This window comes from Papaver somniferum, chromosome 9 (assembly GCF_003573695.1).
Source record: "Papaver somniferum cultivar HN1 chromosome 9, ASM357369v1, whole genome shotgun sequence".
Classification (NCBI taxonomy): Eukaryota; Viridiplantae; Streptophyta; class Magnoliopsida; order Ranunculales; family Papaveraceae; genus Papaver; species Papaver somniferum.
This window is the reverse complement of record NC_039366.1, coordinates 22,127,707-22,144,192: the sequence shown is the minus strand read 5'-3', so window position 1 is coordinate 22,144,192 and position 16,486 is coordinate 22,127,707.

Sequence of the window (16,486 nt, the reverse complement as noted above, 5' to 3'; positions counted from 1 at the left end):
AACAAATATCCGCCATTGAATCTCCTTCAATCCCGACCAAAATGCGAACCCTAATTCTGCCACTTGAGTTGCCGCCAAAACTGATATTTGAATGGGGAAGATGAAGGCCCCTTATCCAGTCCGGGGGTGCGATCAGCAGCTGCCTAGAAATGGGGTGCCCCTTAGTAATTAGGTTACCCCTTATCCAAAGTGAGAGTCTGTATAGCAAATGTCCTCCGGGGGTACACCGAGCAATTTTTCGAGCCGAATTTTCTAACAATATTTATTTCCAAAAAAATACCTACAAACACACAAAAGACCATAATAAGGGAAAAAACGAGCACTAACAATACGAAACATTAAGGACAAATTAGACACATAAATGCGTCTATCAAATACCCCCAAACTTATTATTTGCTAGTCCTCGAGCAAAACTAGTAAAAATAAAACCGATTTATTCTCGAGAGGGTTTACCATAGGTGTACCCACAAAACCTTGACTTCTAATTGGTCACAAGTATTCAAAGAGCTATGAGGACATACAAATTCTCAACCTATTGCCAAGTAACTAGAATTGCCAGAGAAATTAAAGGTGCCAGCTCTAAAGCTGGCTAAAGAAAAGGGGAGACACATCCGCAACACTGCTAGATAAAGAGATATCCGCTACACAGCTAGATAAACATTGTAAGATGTGTCCGTTGATTTACAGCTGGATAAGATTAGGAGAGAGATAAATATGAGAGGGACATCTGGTACACAGCTGGACTAATTACATGTGATGAGTTAAACCAGTGCTAGAAAGATCTTGTGCCAGATTGAAAGAGGACTAACAAAACAACCAAATGTATCTTTCTTCGACTCTCTCATAGTGCTCGGTAGAAACAACGTCTTCTTCGGTCTTTAACTGTTGATGATAAACTATCGAACCTCATAGAACCTTGACAATTAACTCTTCTCTTCGATTTCTTCCTTGACTTATAAATTTCTACTTCCCTTTGGCCTTATTGAACAAAACGTAACGATGATTTTTTTTCATTTTTCATTTTTTTCATTTTTTTTTCATTTTTTTCATTTTTTTTTTTTTGGAAACAAAAATTACAAGACAACAATTTACATGGCCATGAGAGAAGGACTTTCAAAACTTGGATCTTCGCAACTTGTGATGTCTTAGTATCATGGATTCTAACAACTTATATTATTTGCTCTTATAACTTCAACTTTGATTTTTGAATTATTCTTTTCTATTGTTGCTTCTAAACCTAAAACGTCTTCAACTTTCTTCATAGATTTTGATGTCGCTCCGCTTGTTGATGATGATAAGTTTCTACTGAGAGAGAGTCGCAATCCAGTAACTAAGACTGCATTGTGAGGTTTCTTTGTCTTTCTGGCATTTCCTGACCTACTTGCCTTTCCATCATGTATGGTTAGGTCCATCACGGTTACCCTCTAAAAGGAACAAGTTCTCTCCTGAATTTCAAGGATCTTAATGTCTTTTTCTCTAATGTCTCAAAAGGTTGTTATCCCTAGCATTCCAATTTCTATCTTTTCGGTGAGAAACAATATGTAAACTTAGCTAACCGGATACCATGTGACGCTAGAGGTTTCAAAAGTGCAACTAAAAAGTTCTTTTATACCCCCAAACTTAAATCTAACATTGTCATCAATGTTCTAAAGATAAATTTAAAAGCATGAACAAGGATAAACTGTTACCATTTGAAGCAAATAAGTTAAGATATTATCGTGTTGCGAGAGTATGGGTTACCTCCCAAGAAGTGCTAAGTTTAAATTCTTCAGCCAGAATTCAAATACCTCAAAAAGGATTGTCACCTTCCAAATTCATATATTAATAGTCGAAACAATTGTGGGTCCATAAGACCAAATAGAGCTGACACCAGTATGAGACAACTGCACTAGTTCAGAAAAATGAAAAGAAGGAGCACGTCCTCATCTAAGATTTCTGTCAAGACAACTGGGTTTATCTGTGGCGCGTATTTTAACTTCATATGTGTGTCTCGAAAAATAGATTCATCCGAAAAACGGGTCTCTAATACCTGGGTTGCCTCCTGGACAGCATCAAGAGGATCGGGTAGCGGGGTCTGAATAGACTCAAGTAATATCTCCGACACACAAGGCTCGAGTCCCAAGTTATGGACTCTAATTAGGGATACGTGACAATCACAAGAACCATCATTACCCCCAAACTTAGGGTTTTCATTACTCAAAGACAAACCTCTAACTATTGCTTGAATTTCCGGATCTTCAGAGTCCTTAAAATATTCAAGAGATTCTTCTAGTTCTCTACTCCGAAACTTAGGGTCGTCATTTTTCTCATACAGACCTAAAACTATTGCCTGAATTTCTGGGTCCATAGAATCTTTAAAATACTCAAGAGCTTCTTCTACAGATTGATCACACATCTGGTCTAAGAGAATGGTTTCCTCAAATTCATCTAAAGAATCTCCCAATAGAGTATCATGCCAATTATCCTGAAATAAATCCCGAACTAAAGTGCTAATCATATTCACTTCTTCTAATTCATCATTCTCAGGGGTTGTCTAGTAACATTAAAGACATTTAGTTTAGTGGTCATATTACCAAAGGATATGTTCATAAGTCTGGTTCTACAGTTGATGACAGCGTTAGCTGTGGCTAAAAATGGGCGACCTAAAATCACCGGGATTTGAGCACTTGGGTCCTGAACTGGCTGGGTGTCTAAAACAACAAAATCCACTGGATAAATAAACTTATCAACCTCAATCAGAACATCCTCTATGACACCACGAGGGACTTTGACAGACCTATCAGCTAATTGTAGTGTCATTTTGGTTGGTTTCAACTTACCAAGACCTAGTTGGGTGTATACATGATACGGGAGTAAGTTAACACTAGCTCCTAAGTCAAGTAATGCCTTATCGACAGTATGGTTACCAATTGCACAAGATATGGTAGGGAATCCAGGGTCCTTATACTTAGGGGGTGTTTGGTTTAGAAGAATTGAACTTACTTGACCAGCTAAAAAGGATTTCTTATGAACATTAAGCGTACGCTTTCTTGTACAAAGATATTTAAGGAACTTGGCATAAGCAGGCATCTGCCTAATTTCTTCTAATAAAGGAATGTTGATGTTCACCTGCTTAAAATTTCCATTATCTCGTTGAAAGTTGACTCCTTCTTTGTTGGGGTTAACAACTGAGGATACGGGGCTCTAGGCACAAAGATAGTCCTATCAGGAATTTCTTGGGACTTCTTAGAAATTGTTTCAGTTTCCTCAGTTATGGGTTCCTCTTGGGAATTAGAGGGTGGAACTACAGTAGTTCACTAGGCATGGCTACCTTATTGTCTACTGTTTTACCGCTCCTGAGGGTTTTTATCGAGTTCACAAGGTTTGATGATTCCTCACCAACTAAGGATATTTGATGGACCCCCCTAGGATTGGCTTGAGTTTGACTAGGAAACTTACCTTCTTCTCTCTCACTTAAATACTTAGATATTTGGCCGACTTGAAGTTCTAATTGAGCAAGAGTCTGGAAATTATCCTTATGGTTCTGCATGGTTTCTTGTTGAAAGCTAAGGTGGTTAGCTGATAACATATCATGGTTCTTTACTAACATAGTAAGAGCTTCTTCTAAGGTAGAGATCTTTTTCTCAGAAGTGTTCTGAAACTGGGTTGACCTGAAGGGTTCTGAGTACAGCCAAAACCTGGGGAAGGCTGAGTATTACTAGGATGACCTTGATTCTGGCCCTTGGACCAAGAAAAATTAGGATGGTTTCTCCAACCAGGGTTGTAGGTCTCTGAGTATGGGTCAAATTTCTGACGGTTCTCGAACCTAGCATTGTTATAGACAGCATGGGCTTGCTCTTCACTAACATAACCTTCCCAAAACGAGTTATTGGGTTCTACTCCACAACTAGAGACTTGAGAGGCTCTAATCCTATCATCAGTTTCAACAAGAGACCTATGTTTAGGCTGATTCAATTCCAAAGCTTTTAACCTTCTAGACAAAGCAGCAAACTGAGCATCTGACCCGAAACTTGTATCTACCACGTTGGTGCTACTTCTATTGACCAAGAGTCTTTTAGGGGGTTCAACATAAGACTCCCATTGTTGGGATTTTTTAGCAATAACTCCTAAGAAGGTAAAAGCATCATAAACATTTTTACTAGTGAACTCACCAGCGCACATAGACTCGACCATGGCTTTGGTCGAGTAGTCTAAACCCTCATAAATAATTTCTACAAGTTTCATCTTATCAAATCCATGGTGAGGACACTGGGATAAGAGATCATTGAATCTCTCTAAAAACCTATAAAGAGACTCTCCCTCTTGTTGCACACTAGCACTAATTTTCTGCCTAACAGCTGCAGTTTTATGCTTAGGGTAGAATTTCATATAGAAAGCAGCAATAAGTTTCTGCCATGTTTCAATGGATTCAGGTGGTAGGTTGTTCAGCCAGGTCTTGGCTTTATCTCTCAAGGAAAAGGGGGACATCTTAAGTTTCAAAACTTCATCAGTAAGGTCTTTTATTCTAACTGTCCCACAAATTTCCTCAAAGTCCCTAATATGAAAATAAGGGTTCTCATCATCTTTTCCTAAAAATATAGGGATCATCTGAAGAATACTAGGTTTTATCTCGAAATTAGTTGTATTGGCTAGCAATTTAATGCACAAAGCTCGGTTGGTCCTAGTTGGGAACATGTAATCTTTCAAAGTTGTCATCGCTGACACAGCTGAAGTACTAGGGGTACTTTCTTCACAGAGAGACAGATTCTCAAAACTGAAGTTTCCAAAAACAGGGCTCTCAAAAGAAGAGTCTTCGAGCTCCCCGCTTTCACAAGAAGAACTTCTAGGCTCGTCACTAATCAAACATCCAAAAGTATTTCTTTTCCAAGCCCTTTCGGGCATACACTAGAAAAAAAAAACAAAAATCCTAAAGGAAGGGGGGTTCTAAGCAAACACACAGCAGGCTGACTCCACCAAAATAAACCTAAAGATTTCTAGCAAACAAAAAGCATGATGACTCCACTTAGATTGTTTCTAGACCAGCTTCTAATATTTCGAAAAAGAATTCGTTACAATCTGAGCAAACCTCTCTGGAATCAATCCGAGTTTAAGTAAGTTGAATTGGGACAAGGGAAGCTGCGAGGAGCTTTGATACCCAAGGTCTCACCGGTATTATAAGGCGGCACGGTCACGCATTCAACTCGCAGAAACCATCATGAACTTCAAAGTATGCTCAAAAGAGTAACCAATATTTTTCGAAAGACTTTCCCATTAAGATCGTTACCCTATAGATCTCGTTCTAGTCAAAATTTTAAGCTTAGGTTCGCGTTTGGTTTCGTTTTGATAAGGCGGGCAAGAAGGAGACGGTGATGAGATCTGAGTCCTTATCTTAATTTGTCCAGGCCTTGCCCTTTACTAGGAAATTAAAACAACCGTATTCAAATCCTCAGCATATGTTCACCTTAACGCATACAATAAACCCGCTGACAGGGGATTCACGGGTGTTTCGAAAGCTTGCCTCCCGTACCAGACGGGCGCAGAACCGCTGAGGTCGACTCGGGCCACGACTCCTATGTCATGTGCGAACCCGAGGGGCCGAGACGACATTGTAATCGTCTCCTTCCCTGCAAACAGTTTTATATTTAATGTACCCTTCCTTAGGGTTTAAAAGAAATAATTGTCCAAGTCCAAAGTCCAAAAGTGCAAAAGAAAATAAATAAATAAAATAATTACAAAAAATGGAAGGTCTCTAAAAAAAAATAAAATAATAAATTCTCTCTTTTTTTTTTCTTTCGCTCTTTTTTATTTATTTTTTTGCTTTGTATTTTTCCTTCTCATTTGGCTTTAAGCTTTGATTCCAAGTCTTTAGTATCCAACTTCAAACCTGTAATACAAAGACACACCCAAAGAAACGTAAAAAGAACAAATGAAATAAAAAAAAACCTAAAAATTCTACCTAAGCACAAATCCGCGTCGGCGGCGCCAAAAATTTGATGAGTTTCAAAAGTTGTTGTAGTAATAGAGTTCGTCTAAGACTTGTGAAGGTTCGATTTTTAAACTTAATAAAAATAAATATACAAATAATGTTAACAATGGTGAGAGGTACTGGGACTTCCACCAAATATTCTAATTCATGTGATTCACCTATTTATTCTAAACCATTATTCAACAAGTACTTTGACTCTATTTCTTTGCCTAAGATAGATTCTTAAAATACTAATTATAAATCTTAAGCATGGCATATCAAAAGAATTAGTCATAAGCATAAACCATCAAACGAAATGACAATTAATTAAGAAATTTATTTTTTTAATTTTAATTTAATGCAAATAGTCAAATAAAGAATTAAATGAATTTACCGCATGATGAATTTTGGTTTCCTACGTCGTCCCAGCGTGGGGTTTAACTTCTCATATTAATCACTTGATCAAAATACATGTTTGTTGCTCAAAAGTTGATTAAAATGATGGAAAGGTGTAAAACAGCAAAACTACGACCCACAAAAAGCGTCCAAAAAGAACGATAAATAATAATGGTCACAGATGCAGTATCTCTACGACCCACGCCTGTGTGTCGTTCTCACTGTTGGAAAACGACTGTCCTGGCTAGTGTATTCTTCGTGTTCTTGGTGTTCTTCATTAGCAGCAGCAGCAGCAGAAAAATGGCAGCTCTGCAACTCGTGATTTCTTCATTCTGTAGCCTCCAAAACTTCCCCAAACTCTCTCTACCTCTCTATTACTCCACCACACCCTTATATACTCCTTCATGCATCGAAATCAAGCGTCATAACTCCATATATTCTTTCATTACTCGATAGTATTCTTCACTGCCGGTCACGGATTTTCTTCCCTTATTTATCAACCCACGCATTATTCCTTAGCTGTCATGCTACAAACACGTTACAAAAGTCACTGAAACCCCAGTTTCCACACGCAAACCTCCAATTACAGCACACACTTCCCGGAAATAAACCCGAGAAGATATATCCTCCATGTTTTCTTACAACGGCAATTTCGACCAATTTTAATCGAATCCAAACCCATTACCAGGCCTGTTAAGACAAATCTAGTCATCCCAACAAATATCCGCCATTGAGTCTCCTTCAATCCCGACCAAAATGCGAACCCTAATTCTGCCACTTGAGTTCCCGCCAAAACTGATATTTGAATGGGGAAGATGAAGGCCCCTTATCTAGTCCGGGGGTGAGATTAGCAGCTGCCTAGAAATGGGGTGCCATTTCGTAATTAGGTTACCCCTTATCCAAAGTGAGGGTCCGTATAGCAAATGTCCTCCGGGGGTGCACCGAGCAACTTTTCTAGCCGAATTTTCCAACAATATTTATTTCCAAAAAAAATACCTACAAACACACAAAAGACCATAATAAGGACAAAAACGAGCACTAACAATACGAAACATTAAGAACAAATTAGACACATAAATGTGTCTATCAGTCATATTAGTTTCAATTACTTGAAAATTGCTGACGAAAAATGGTTTGTGAATAACAACTATATAACGTCCTCTAAGAATGTTTCAATGATTGAAATGAGAGTTTAAAATACATAACCATGGTTGGATATAAACATTGTGTGGTAACACATACGTGTGTAAGTCCTTATTCCTTGAACCAAAGTATGCGTACTTTGCTGCTCAGGAAAACCAGAACTAAAGTACGCGTACCAGTACGCGCACTGTCGGAAGTTCACATCCCATGAATTTCTGCTGGAGTTTGTGAACTAAAAACAAACTTATTTCGGTACTAAAGTACTTGTACCAGTATGCGTACATAAGTTGGTTATTTTCTAAAAAATTATTATTCGTGAACTTAAACTTATATAAACTAAGAAATTGCAAATCGTGGCTATAAAGTTCATGAATCGATTCGAGTGAATCAAATCGTTTTTGCTTCGATTGTGTCTTGTATACTTATATAAGATCAAAGCAATTGAACAACTCTCTAACTAGTTCATTTGACTCATTTGAACTAGTTGTGGTAAAGAAGAATATGGTTGATATGAAAGTGCTCATATGGCTAACCATTTGGTTAACTACTGTTGAACCAACTAAGTGTACATGTTTGGGTACGATTATACAAACCTAAATAAACGTGCATTTCATTTGTGTGTAACAAGCTAAGTTCGTTCTAATGGTTGAAAGATATTAGCTTGAATGTAATCAGGTTTTCATCTAACGGTGAATATTGAATGCTTTGTTACTAAGCTAAACTGATTGCAAATCGTAATTTGAAAGACTATATAAAGGAGAACTCTAGCAACTGGGAAACCTAATCCCCACACCTCATGTGTGATACTAGTTGTATAAGCTAGATTCGGTTCTCCTTTAACCTTATGTTTCTTCTCGAGACCCTGTAGGTTAACGACTTGAAGACTTCATTGGGATTGTGAAGCCAGATCCAACTATTTTCTTTGTAGTTGCGTGATCTGATCTTCATGTTTCTATCGTACTAAGTACAATCGTAAGATTGGCTTGAGATTGATTTCTCCGATAGGCAAGATTAAAATAAGTCACAAACATCTTCGTCTCATCGTTTGTGATTCCGCAATATCTTCTTTCGCTAAGATTATTGTGAGGTGATTGATAATTCGAGGCTGTTCTTCGGGAATATAAGTCTGGGTTGTCAATTGGTTCATGTTCACCTTGATTTATCAAAAGACGGAACAAAAACTCGTAGGTATTTCTGTGGGAGACAGATTTATCTATTACCCTAGAATTTTCTGTGTGATACAGATTTGTTTATTAAAGTATTCGACTTTGGGTCGTAGCAACTCTTAGTTGTGGGTGAGATCAGCTAAGGGAACCAAGTGTGTTGTATCATGCTGGGATGAGAGACATAAGGAGCGCAACTGTACCTTGGATCAGTGTGAGATTGATTGGGGTTCAACTACAGACCGTACCGAAGTTAGTTTGTAGTGGGCTAGTGTCTGTAGCGGCTTAATACAGTGTGTGTTCAATTTGAACTAGGTCCCGGGGTTTTTCTGCATTTGCGGTTTCCTCGTTAACAAAACTTCTGGTATCTGTGTTATTTCTTTTCCGCATTATATTTTGTTATATAATTGAAATATCACAGGTTGTGCGTTGAATCGATCAATTGGGAAATCTAACCTTTAGTTGTTGATTGAAATTGATTGATCCTTGAACATTGGTCTTTGGTACCGTTCAAGTGATTTCTCTTGTATTCAATTAGACTCGCAGATTTCTATTTGCTTGAGTAAGTATTGAATCGAGAAAGTGAGATATAACTCTTTGATATACTTTCATTAATATTGAGTCTGACTGTCTAGTTGATTCTCTTAAAAGTATATTGGAGTTTGTTCATACAAATTGTTAACCGAAATATTGGGTGTGGTTGTTAGATTTCCGTTTTTTCAGGATGACGCTATTCTTAATAGCACTGAACGTTATTCTTATTGGCGCTCACCGCTATTGAGAATAGCGCCTGATCAACGCTACTATGATTGGCGCTGGACGTTATTCTTATTAGTGCTTGACTTACGCTATTCACAATAGCGTTCAGCGCTATACTGATTGGCGTTTCATGTCTTACTGCGTTATTCTGAATAGCGTTTTACGCTAATCTGATTAGCGCTCAGATGGATTCCACGGGACGTACTACGAAACCATGGAACCCTTCTTGGATTTTTCATGGAAAACACCAATTTGGAAACCACTTAGTCCTGTCAATATATGTCTGATATCCGGAATCCGTTTCTGAGTATTCGATATCCTATAGGATTTTATCCGTTTTATCGGATATCGGATTTTCTATCAGATATTTCTTCCTTAATATATCGGAATTGGATTAGGCTCCATTCGAATTGTTAATATCCGATATCCGATAGAACAAGGATTTATTTTTTATTCACTCTAGCCATATTAGAGTCGAGTAGAAGATGAAGGAAAAATATCAGATATCCGATATGAAATGTTTGAGAAATTGAACTTAAATTTCAATTATGAACATGTTTTACAGGGTTTTAACATTTTTTATTAGTATCGGATATTATCGGATAAATATCCGTTATCCGGTAGCTTAGCCTATCGGAATCGATATCTGGTTTTGATATCCTATAGGATATTTTCATATATCGAATATCCGATAGCGCTTAACCAATCAGATACGGATTTCCAAATATCCGACGGATATTCATCCATTGACACCCCAAAAGCCACTAGACTTGACATTCCACAATTTTTCCACACTTAATATGATGGTGTTAGAGCATTGCTCGTCGAACTCGCATGCGTTGTTATATCAAGCATATTTGTCAATGTTAGTGATCAAAACTATATGTTTTGATTTCTAGTTTACTTATGAGTAAGTCTCGGTCTAGGATAGTTAAGTGTAGTTGAGCTCCAGACTCCATGGCGATCATCTTACGAAGACGAAGAACTACTCGAGGAACAAGTGGAACTTCATCCGACTAAAAAGGTATGTGGAGACTTGAGCTTATATATCACTCAAAAGTATACTCTATATCCTACACTTGATACAATGGTCGTATAAGTATGATAGTTTTCATACATACACATTTGCTATTTCTAACCGAGTTTACTCACGTATATTTTTCTCGAAATATGTATTGGTAAGCTTTTGCTTGAACCACTTTTATCTTTACCCGTGAAGAAAGTCATGATGAAGTTTCAATCTTGAAAATAGCTTTGATGACGATAGTCGTGAATAACGATTGTTATAACATTATAGAAGAATTTTTCAATGATTGAAATGTAGAGTTGACATTACCAACTACAGATGTAAGCATATATAGTGTGTTCGCACATTAGTGTATAAATCCATGTGACGGAAACCAAGTATGTGCACATATATGCATACGGTATTGGTGAAAGAGACAGGTTGGGTACGCGTACCCATACGCGTACCAGCGGAAGTTTTCAACCGAAAATTTCTGCTGAGTTTGTAGTCTGCAAACTAGTAAACCAGTCACCTTAGGTACGCATACCCGTACGTGTACCCACTAATCCGGTAGATAAGGTACGCATACCCGTACGTGTACCCAAGCTGGTTATTTCTCAAATCAGTAGTTCATGAACTTAAAATAATAAACTATAAGGAATGCAATCTTTGCAAACCGTGGTTATTTGTTCATGAATTGATTCAAATGGATCAAACCGATTTTGTTTCAATTGTGTCTATGAATAAAGACTTAAGAAATTGAACAACTCTTCAACTAGTTCTTATGAGTCATTTGAACTAGTTATGAGAAAGATGAATACGGTTAATATGAAAGTACTCATATGGCTAAACATTGGTTAACTATTTGTGGACCAACTAAGTATACACATTTAGGTGCGGTTACTCAAACCTAAATGAAATACATTTTATTTGTGTCTGACAAGCTAAGTTTCGATCTAACGACTGAAAGATATTAGCTTGAATAAATTAGGTTTTTCATCTAATGGTGAATATTGAATGCTTTGTTACCAAGGTAACTTGGATTGCAAACCCTGATTTGAAAACTATATAAATGAGACATATAGCAACTGGAAAAACTAATCCCCACACCTCCTGTGTGATACTAGTTGGTTTTGCTAGAGTCGATTCTCCTTTAACCTTAGGTTTCTTCTAGAGACCCTGTAGGTTAACGACTGAAAGACTTCATTGGGATTGTGAAGCCAGACGAAACTATTTCTCTTGTAGTTGAGCGATCTGATCTTGCCATTTTCTATGGTACGAATTCAATTGAATAATTAACTTGAGATTATATCTCCGATAGGGCAAGATAAAAAGAAATCACAAACATCTTCGTCTCATCGTTTGTGATTCCATAATATCTAGTTTTGCTACCATACAATTTAGATTATTGTGAGGTGATTGATAATACTAGGCTGTTCTTCGGGAATATAAGTCCGCGTTATCAATTAGTTCCTGTTCACCTTGATTTATCAAAAGACAGAACAAAAACTCATAGGTTTATCTGTGGGAGACAGATTTATCTATTATCGTAGACTTTTCTGTGTGATACAGATTTGTTTATTAAAGTCTTCGAATTTGGGTCGTAGAAACTCTTAGTTGTGGGTGAGATCAGCTAAGGGAATCAAGTACGTAATATCCTGCCGGGATCAGAGACGTAAGGAGCACAACTGTACCTTGAATCAGTGTGAGATTGATTAGGGTTCAACTACAGTCCATACCGAAGTTAGTTTATAGTAGGATAGTGTCTGTAGCGGTTTAATACAGTGTGGTTTTCAATATGGACTAGGTCTCGGGGTTTTTCTGCATTTGTGGTTTCCTCGTTAACAAAACTTCCAGCGTCTGTGTTATTTTTATTCCGCATTATATTTTGTTATATAATTGAAATATCACAGGTTGTGCGTTGTATCGATCAATTGTGAAATCCAACCTTTGGTTGTTGATTGGAAATTGATTGATCCTTGGATATGGTCTTTGGCACCATCCAAGTTTATATCTATAGTATTTGATAAAGACTCGCATATTGGTTGAGTAAAGATCAAATCAAGAGATTGAGATATTAACTCCTTGATATACTTTTTATTAAGATTGAATCTGACCGTCTAGTTGATTCTCTTGAAAGTATATTAGATTTAGTCCATACAGATTGATAATCGAAATATTGTGTGAGGTTGTTGTACCCCGGATTTTCAGATGGTATCCACCACAAGGATGCAGAGTAAAAGTTTTGAGGGCGAACAAAATGACAAAATCGGATATCCAAAAGCTCCTTGTGCATAGATTGTATGTAATCGTTAAATATATATATTACACTGAAAAAAAATAATAAAATTAAAATGATAAAAATTTTACATGAGATTTGTATATCAATAGTCGAGCATTGATAATGGTGGGAGGAGAGTTATACCAAACATTAGAAACTTTATTTACCCTAGCATGTTTAGAAAGGATATCTGCTACCTTATTTCTCTGTTTAGGTACATATCTACATTGCCAAGAAGTTTCGATTTTAAAAACAGATTTAATTTCAAAGATTAAGTAATGTAGTCTCTGGTCAATGTTAAGACTATCAGTATTCATTGCGTCCACCACCAGTTTTAAGTCTAGCTCAAAGTGCACAGCCTCAATTCATAATTTATTTGCACATTGATTCCCTTCCCATAGTCCTTTGTACTCCACCTGTTATGTGTTAGCCGCCTCTGCTAAATAGATTCATTTTGAGCTCCAATTTCTCCCTGCAAAGTCATGAATCGTTAGTCCAATACCACCTAATTTGGAAATACTATAAAAGCTACCATCACAGTTTATTGTAACCAATGTATGTTTTTTATGTTAACCCTAGAACTGTTGAGTTATACAGCTTTGTCCTAGACTCATAGCTTCGTTGATGCAGATACATCTTCAGGTTCTTCATGAGTAACAAGAGCGAGTCTCAACATTTTTATGCTCCTATTTAACTTAACGAAGTTGACTCTAGTAAAATCAAGCGACTTTAAGTTTTTGAACCAAATTTTACAATCAAGCTTGACATACCAAAACTTGGTGGGTTCAACCAAGTGATGCTCTAATAAAGAGAGTAGACAATTTTCACATGCCTTTGTTAATGAAGTTATTGTAGGTGTCTCCATTGTTCTTCACTCTGCAATCTTTAAGGTCGATTGGTAAATTCCGATACTCAACTATCATGCTTTATCCCTAGTCAGAGACTGGCTTCATTAGACTAGAAATCAAGATATAGTTTTGATCAACTAAATTTGACAACAAGCTTGATATACCAAAACTTGTGAGTTTGAAAAAGCGATGCTCTGACATTAAACACCCCATAGTTCCTCATGACAATCCCATTTGAAGACCCATCTTAACATATTAACAATCTCAATTTGTATCCAAATTTTGATATATAGAATTAAAAATACCAACCTCTACCGAAAAATGTGACGTTTATCATGAAAAAGCTAAGAATAAACTATGCAAGATACCCAAAAATCTAACCACACCTATTACACTATCCTCACAAGATTCCATTATGAGGGATGAGAGTTCTAAACTTATTGAAATATTTGAGAAAAAACAAGAAGATAAGTAGGAGAATGATAATTAAAGAAAACAAAAATTGTATGAAGACAAGAAGACACTAATCGTCAAAAAAGAAGCCACTATCTGTTAGAGCATAGCTCGGTCAACCTCGCATGTGTTTCTATATCAAGCATGTTTGTCAATATTAGTGATCAAAACTATAAAGTCTTGATTTATAGCCTATTAGATAAGTCTCGGACTAGGATAGGAAAAGTGTAGTTGAGCTAAAGGATTTCATGGTGATTCAACAACAATGACGAAGATCTACACTAAGGAACCGTGGAACTCCATCAACAAAAAGGTATGTGAAGACTTGAACTTATCTATCAATCGAAAGTCTATTTATTCTTCTCCTACTTCTTATGAGACAAAAGTTGTATGCTAGATAGACTAGATCATATACACTTGATATTTCGAGCTGAGTATTCATTGCTTATCTTTTACTCGAAATCATGTGTTGGTAAAGCGTTTCGCTTTGATCAGGTTTATCTTCACCTAGTTACAAAAGTCATGAAAGTTTCAATCACTTTGGAAATTGCTCTGACGAGAAAGGTATGTTGTTCTTCACGACTGAATATCGCCCTCTGAGAATGTTTCAATGATTGAAATGAGAGTTTAGATTATATAACCATGTATTCCTTGAACCGAAGTTTTCGAACTTTGTTGATCAAGAGAAATCGGTAGGATTGTGGAATTGGCTTGCCAAGTCCGCGAACTGACGGAATTTCTCGACCTAGAATTTCTGCTGGGATTTCCAAAACTTGTTTGTGTGCTAAGTCCGCGAACCTAGTCCGTGAACTAGCGGAAGTTCTCGACCCGAGAATTTCTGCTGAGTTTGGAAAACTCAGCCGATAAACTTAAGTCCGCGAACTTGTTTGTGAACTTAAGAGGTTATGATCTAATGATGTGCTCTGAACATGAAACATTAATTATTAAGGAATGCTTTATGCAAACCGTGGCTATAATGTTCATGAACCGATTCTAATCGAATCGAATCATCTTTGTTTCAATTGTGTTTTGTGTAGTTACATAAGATCTCATAGCAATTGAACAACTCTTAACTAGTTCATTTGAGTCAATTGAACTAGTTCTGGTGAAGAAGAACATGATTAATATGAGATGCTCATATGGTTGACCTTTTGGGTTATCATGTTGAACCAACATACGTGTACTCGTTTGGGCATGGTTTTCTCAAACCCAGTAAACGTGTACCCAAGTGTGTGTGACAAGCTATGTCTTTTCAATCTAACGGTTGAGAGATATTGGCTTGAATCTAAATCAGGTTTTCATCTAACGGTGGATAGAGTTTGGTTTGTACCTAAGGCAAAACCCTGATTTGAAGCCTATATAAAGGAGACCTCTAGCATTGAGCATACCTAATCCCCACATGTCTGTGTTATACTAGTGCGCTCGCTAGAGTCGATCTCCATTAACTCTTGAGTTTCTTCTCTAAACTCGAGTTAACGACTTAAAGACTTCATTGGGATTGTGAAGCCAGACCGATACTACTTTTATCGTAGTTGTGTGATCTGATCTTGCATCTTCTGTCGTGCGAGTACAATCGATTGATTGACTTGAGATCGTGAGAGTTCTCCGATAGGCAAGATAAAGAAGTCACAAACATCTTCGTCTCACTGTTTGTGATTCCTCCACAATCCGCTTGTGTAGTCAGGAAGGATTATAAAGAGGTGATTGATTAATTAAGATTGTTCTTCGGGAATATAAGTTCGGATTATCAATATGACCTTGGTCATCTGCCCTGCAACGCCTACACCCAATACGAAGTATTTTCTTTATATCTTCGTGTGACATGCCATGCCCATTGTCGACGATGGACATGATAGTGATGTTCTTACCAACTGGTTGCTTGAGCGTCCTGAGCATTGTCAACTAGTTGAGCTATTGCATGGACATGATAGGAATGTTTTTACCAACTAGTTGCTTGAGCGTCCTGAGCATTGTCAACTAGTTGAGCTATTGCACCGAAAGACCATTCATAACTACTTCCAAGACTTATAGAGTAACTTTGAGGCGCAGCTACCCAATCTTTTGTAAAATGAAATTGATAATAGTCCAAGTTAAATGTCTGCTAGAAATTGTAGAGTTTTTAGCGGTATCTTATAATTCAATCATCTTCTCCAACCCCTAACAAAGTAACTTAACAAAGAGATTTTGGACTAATTTACTCAATTCAATTCAAAATAAGCGCAACCAAAATCACCACCTGCACAAGGTAGTTCTTTTTTTTTTCTTTTAATCTCAGACGAGAATGTTCATAAAAAATGCCAGAGTGCAATGCATTTTCAAATTCTGTAAGATGTTCATGTAAATGCAGTTTAACCAATGTACCATTCTCTCTATTTTTTGTTTCTTTAAATCATAGTTTTCATTAATAGCAAGAGCAATTAGAAAAGAAATGTTTCTTCCACATAAACCCGAGGAAGAAACAACAAAAACCAAAACAAATGTATCTAAAATATT